The sequence below is a fragment of the Puma concolor genome, chromosome B4 (assembly GCF_028749965.1).
Source record: "Puma concolor isolate L17-30 chromosome B4, mPumCon1.1.hap2, whole genome shotgun sequence".
Classification (NCBI taxonomy): domain Eukaryota; kingdom Metazoa; phylum Chordata; class Mammalia; order Carnivora; family Felidae; genus Puma; species Puma concolor.
This window is the reverse complement of record NC_141673.1, coordinates 25,968,203-25,974,202: the sequence shown is the minus strand read 5'-3', so window position 1 is coordinate 25,974,202 and position 6,000 is coordinate 25,968,203.

Here is a 6,000-nt window from a genome sequence, read left to right as displayed (position 1 = left end):
AATATTCCGACTCGCGCACGCGCGCGCGATACGCAAACATGGTTCTACGCATGTGCGGGGCTGGCGCCCCTCTGCGCGACCACTTTATGGTTTCCGGAAAAACGCTCGGCTAGTTTCCCCGGGAAGCAAAGGCGCGATGAACTTTGAAGAGCCGTCGGGGTCTTTATTTAGAGCGCGGGGCAGCTGGTGGTGAGCTCATGTCGACTAGGCTTCCGCAGATGGAGGTTCTTTCTTTGGGGACCTCAGTTTCCCCATCTAAAATGATTGGCTCAGGCTACTTCAGAAATTGTAGCGCAAAGATTCTTAATTTTTTTTAATGTTTATTTATTTTTGACACAGAGAGAGACAGAGCATGAACGGAGGAGGGGCAGAGAGAGAGGGAGACACAGAATCCTAAGCAGGCTCCAGGCTCTGAGCTGTCAGCACAAAGCCCGACGCGGGGCTCGAACCTACAGACTGTGAGATCAAGACCTAAGCCGAAGTCGGGCGCTCAACCGACTGAGCCACCCAGGCGCCCCATCTAGCGCCAAGATTCTTTAGAAACAAAATACCAATAACGAATTCAATATTGAGCACAAATGATATTGAGTACATTCAATACTAAGTACATATACTAGCGTTGTGTCGTTGTGTAAGCAGGGGAGCGAGGAGAAGGTATAGAAAAGTATAAGGTTAAATCTGCTCTCAAGAATTTAGTTGAAAAGTTAAAATTCGAAACGTAAACACTTAAAATATATTAGAAAACTAAATCGTGCATGAGACTTAAAATTGTTAATTAATGAGGCGCCTGGGTGGCTCAGTCGGTTGGGCGTCCGACTTCGGCTCAGGTCACGATCTCGTGGTCCGTGAGTTCGAGCCCCGCGTCGGGCTCTGGGCTGACAGCTCAGAGCCTGGAGCCTGTTTCAGATTCTGTGTCTCCCTCTCTCTCTGCCCCTACCCCATTCATGCTCTGTCTCTGTCTCAAAAATAAATAAACGTTAAAAAAAATTGTTAAATAATAAAGAAGGATATTTAATGAATATTATTTATAATTTTCCAGTGCTGATTTTATGATTTTACATAATATGCTTTTAAACCTGTATTCCCATCAACTAACATTCTCCTTGATTCTCAACTATTTGAGATGAGAAATTCAGTACATGGGCACTTCCTTCACCTCTTCTCATTCTTTCCTCTTCCAGAATCTAGTCTGCCATATCATTTCTTTAAAAAGGTCAAGGTTTGTAAGATTTACATTCAAATCTGTAACTGCAAGCTTTCATAATTGTCTATAAGAATTAAAAAATTGAAACAATATTATTTCTTGAAAAGACCAAGTAACATGACTAGACCCAGAGAAGGGATTTAATTATATGCTATTAAATCTTCAACCTCAAAGCAGAAACTTCCAAATATCAGGATCAGATTTTTTTAGATTCCATCAATTCCTCAAAATCATGTCACATTTGAATTTGTTCAGCTGTGACTTTTCATGCACTTTTTTTTTTTCAGAAAAATTCCATGTGATACATTTCTATATACCTATGAGCTTTTTAAAAAACAATCATGGGGGCGCCTGGGTGGCGCAGTCGGTTAAGCGTCCGACTTCAACCAGGTCACGATCTCGCGGTCCGTGAGTTCGAGCCCCGTGTCGGGCTCTGGGCTGATGGCTCAGAGAGCCTGTTTCCGATTCTGTGTCTCCCTCTCTCTCTGCCCCTCCCCCGTTCATGCTCTGTCTCTCTCTGTCCCAAAAATAAATAAACGTTGAAAAAAAATTTTTTTTTAAATAAAAAATAAAAAAAAATCAAAAAAAATCATGGCCAGTTGGGGGGGTTGGAACCATAATCATCTGGGTGCACCTGGGTGGCTGTTGAGGGTGGGACTTCAGCTCAGGTCACCATCTCACAGTTAATGAGTTAGAGCCTACATCGGGCTTGATGCTGTCAGTGCAGAACCCACTTCAGATCCTCTGTCCCCCCCTCTGCACCTCCTCCACTCACACTCTCTCAAAAATGAATAAGCATTTATAAAAATAAATAACCATCTTACCATTATCTCACCTCAAGAAGTTAATAATTTTTATATAATCAAATATCCTCTGAGGAGTGTTTATATTTCAGCAATTGTTTCATAATATGTATTTTTAAAGATGTTATTTTTTAAGTAATCTCTACATCCAATATGGGCCTTGAACTCACAACCCCAAGATCATGAGTTGCCTGCTCCACTGACTGATTCAGTCAGGCTCCCCTACAATATTTTTACTTTGTCCAAATAAGGTCCATATATTGTAGCATCTTTTTTTTTCTTTTGTGTCAAAAAACACAGCATAAAATGGATTACCTTAACCATTCTTTTTTTTTTTTTTTTTGAGAAAGGGTGGGGAGGGGAAGAAAGAGAGGAGGACAGAGGATTGAAACCCTCTCTGTGCTGACAGCAGAGAGCCCTGTGTGGGGCTTGAACTCATGAACCGTGAGCTCATGAGCTGAGCCGAAGTCAGATGCTTAACTGACTAAGCCACCCAGGTGCCCTTTGACCCTTCTTAAGTGTACTGTACTTATGCTTACATACAGTTAACACTATACGCACATTGTTGTTCAGCAGATCTCTAGAAACTTTGCATCTTGCAAAACTGAAACTCTGTGTGCATTGAACAACTCCCCTTTCCCTCTATCTCCAACTCCCAGCAACCACCATTCTATCTTCTGTTTCTGAAAGTTTGGTCACTTCAGATCCCTGCTATAAGTAGAATCATGTAGTACTCGTCTTTCTGCAGCTAGCTTATTTTACTGAGCAAAACGTCCTTAAATTTAATCCATGTTGTAGCATATGTCAGGATTTCCTTCTTTTTAAAGGCTGAATAATATTCTATTGCATGTACATATCACACTTTCTTTATCCATTCATCTTTTGATGGACATTTCAGGTTACTTCTATTGCTTGGCTAATGTAGATAATGCTGCGATAAACATAGGAGTACAAATATCTCTTCCAGATTCTGTTTTCCAGTCTTTTGGATGGATCCCCAGCATACTACGTGTGTTTTCTGCTCTATACCTAGGGAGACCTTCCCTAGGGTTTCTTGCTTCTTCAAATCTTGGCTCTGTCACTTACTAGCTATACTGGGCAAGTTGCTTAGCTTCTCTAAGCCCTACTTTACTCATTTGTAAAATGGGATTAATAATATTGCCTATATTATGGGATCATTGTGAGGATTAAATAAGAGCAGGCACATAAAATACTTAACCCAGTGGCTGGTATTATTATAAGTACTCAACAAACATTAGTTTGATAAATTACTTTTAAAAAAATTTTTTAGACACAGCACGTGAGCAGAGAAGAAGGGCAGAGGCAGAGAAGGAGAGAATCTTAACTAGGCTTCACACTGAGTGAGGAGCTCGATAAGGGGCTCGATTTCACAACTGCGAGATAATGACCTGAGCTGAAATCAAGAGTTGGACACTTAACTGAGCCACCCAGGTACCCCTTGAGGCATTAAAAAAAAAAAAAAATGTATGTAGGAAATAAAATTTTCCTTTTGACTGATCATTTACTTGAACATAGAATTTTAGGCTCAAAATGAATTCTAGGACATGGAATTCTTGTAGAACCTTGGAAATACTGTTCCATTGCCTCCTAATATCTGGTATCACTGATAAAAGTCTTTCTGCCAATCTGATGCAGTGACGCTTGAACAACACAGGTCGGAGGTGCTGACCACCTCCCCTCCATGCAGTTGAAAATCCACATATAACTTTTGACTCCCTAAAAACTTAACTACTAATAACCTACTGTTGACTGGAAGCCTTACCGATAATATAAACAGCCAGTTAACACAAGCTTATATGTATTATATATTCTTACACTAAAGTAAGCTAGAGAAAAGAAAATATCAATAAAATCATAAAGAAAATACATTTACAGTACTGTAAAAAATTGGCATTTAGGGCGGCCGGGTGGCTCAGTTGAGTGTCTGAATTTGGCTCAGGTCATGAACTCATGGTTCATGGGTTCGTTCGATCCCCACATCGGGCTCTGTGCTGACAGCTTGGAGCCTGGAGCCTGCTTTAGATTCTGTGTCTCCTTCTCTCTCTCTGCCCCTCCCCTGCTCACACACTCTCTCTCTCTCTCTCTCTCAAAAATAAATATTAAAAAAAAATGTTTAATTGGCATTTAAATGGACCCTTGTAGTTTAAACCTGTGTTGTTCAAGGGTCAACAATTATTTATTCCTTTGCAAGAAACTTGTTTTTCAGATTTTTCTGTTTGTCTTTAAAGTTCTGAAATTTCTTGGGGTGCCTGGGTGGCTCAGTTGGTTGAGTGCCCAATTCTTGATTTCTACTCGGGTTGTGATCTCACAGTCCATGAGTTCAAGCCCCACATAGGGCTCAGTGCTGACAGTGCAGAATCTACCTTGGATTCTCTCTCTCTCCTTCTCTCTCTGTCCCCCCCCCCCCCCCGTGTGCACTTGTGCGCTGTCTCTCTCACTCTCTCTCTCCCTCTCTCAAAATAAGTAAATGAACATTTTTTTTTTTAAGTTCTGAAATTTCATGTAGATGTATCTTGGGCTTTTTCTGGTTGATCCTTGGTGGAATTCAACAGCATCTTTAAATTTGGAGATGTGTCATTGTTAGTTGTAGAAACTGTTCTTTTGATACTTTCCCCTATCCATTTCTGGAATCTGGATATTAGGTGACTATTTGTCCTTCTGGATTGATCTTTTATGTTTTAAATTTTTACCTGCATATTTTCCCTTTCTATGTCCGCATTTTACATTCTGAGCCACTCCTTCACCTTTATGTAGCAGTCCACTAATTTGTTCCTTATGTGGGTACAGTCAAGACTGTCTTGGGGCGCCTGGGTGGCTCAGTGGGTTGCGTCTGACTTCCGCTCAGGTCATGATCTCACGGTCCGTGGGTTCGAGCCCCGCGTCAGGCTCTGTGCTGACTGCTCAGGGCCTGGAGCCTGTTTCGGATTCTGTGTCTCCCTCTCTCTCTGACCCTCGTCCCGTCTCTCTCTCTCTCTGACCCTCCCTCTGTCTCTCTCTGTCTCAAAAATAAATAAACGTTAAATAAATAAAAACTTTAAAAAAAAAAAAAGACTGTCTTGGTAGATTTTTTTCCATTTCAACATTTTTGTATTTGATTTCAAGGACTCTTTCTTAATGTCTGATTGCTTTTTTTGTCTTAGTACCCTGTTCTGATTTTTGTCATTAGATTGATATTAGTTTTATTATTACAGAACCAAAGAAACCTGAAGAGATATGTAGAATCCATTCAAATAATACTTTCCTGCTCATGTGAACAAAAATATTGCCAAAACCCTTCATTCTGTTTTTAACAATCTAATTTGCTGTTTAGCCCTTCCATTTTTTTTTCTTTTTAAGAATTGAATACATTGAACATATGTACATGGTCAGGAGAATCATATAGGACTGCTTCCTTATGCAATTTCCAACTCCCAAAATCAATCTGGGAGTCATTTCAACCATTTAGCTGTCTATTTTGCTATTCACTAACATATTGCTAGATTACATTCTTACATTGTTTCTAGATTTTTAAAATTTTAGCTAGAAGATAAGAATTTAGGTCTTTGATAACACCACACACACACACACACACACACACACACACACACACCACATATATTCATGTTACATTCTCCCAATACAATTTACTGAATTTTCTGGTACGTATCTATTTAAGGGCCAATTTGTGCTTAACAATCTCTGAAGGACTTATTCCCCTCCTCTAGATACAGGAAATTGTAGAAATGTCTAAGAGTGCTTCATTTTTTCCCATTTAAGGACTTTTTCTATCAAATATTGTGAAATATACATATAAAACTGTCCAATCTTAAAGGTCTACAACCAAGCCTATGAGAACACTATATGTAATGGATTATTTTCCAAAAGTGGCCACAAAAAAAATTCTGGTTCCTTACACTGTTCCAGAATTTTGCCACTGTCTCATCAAGAGGTATAGTTTATTTTATCTCCCTCTGAACTTGAGAGGCCTTTGTG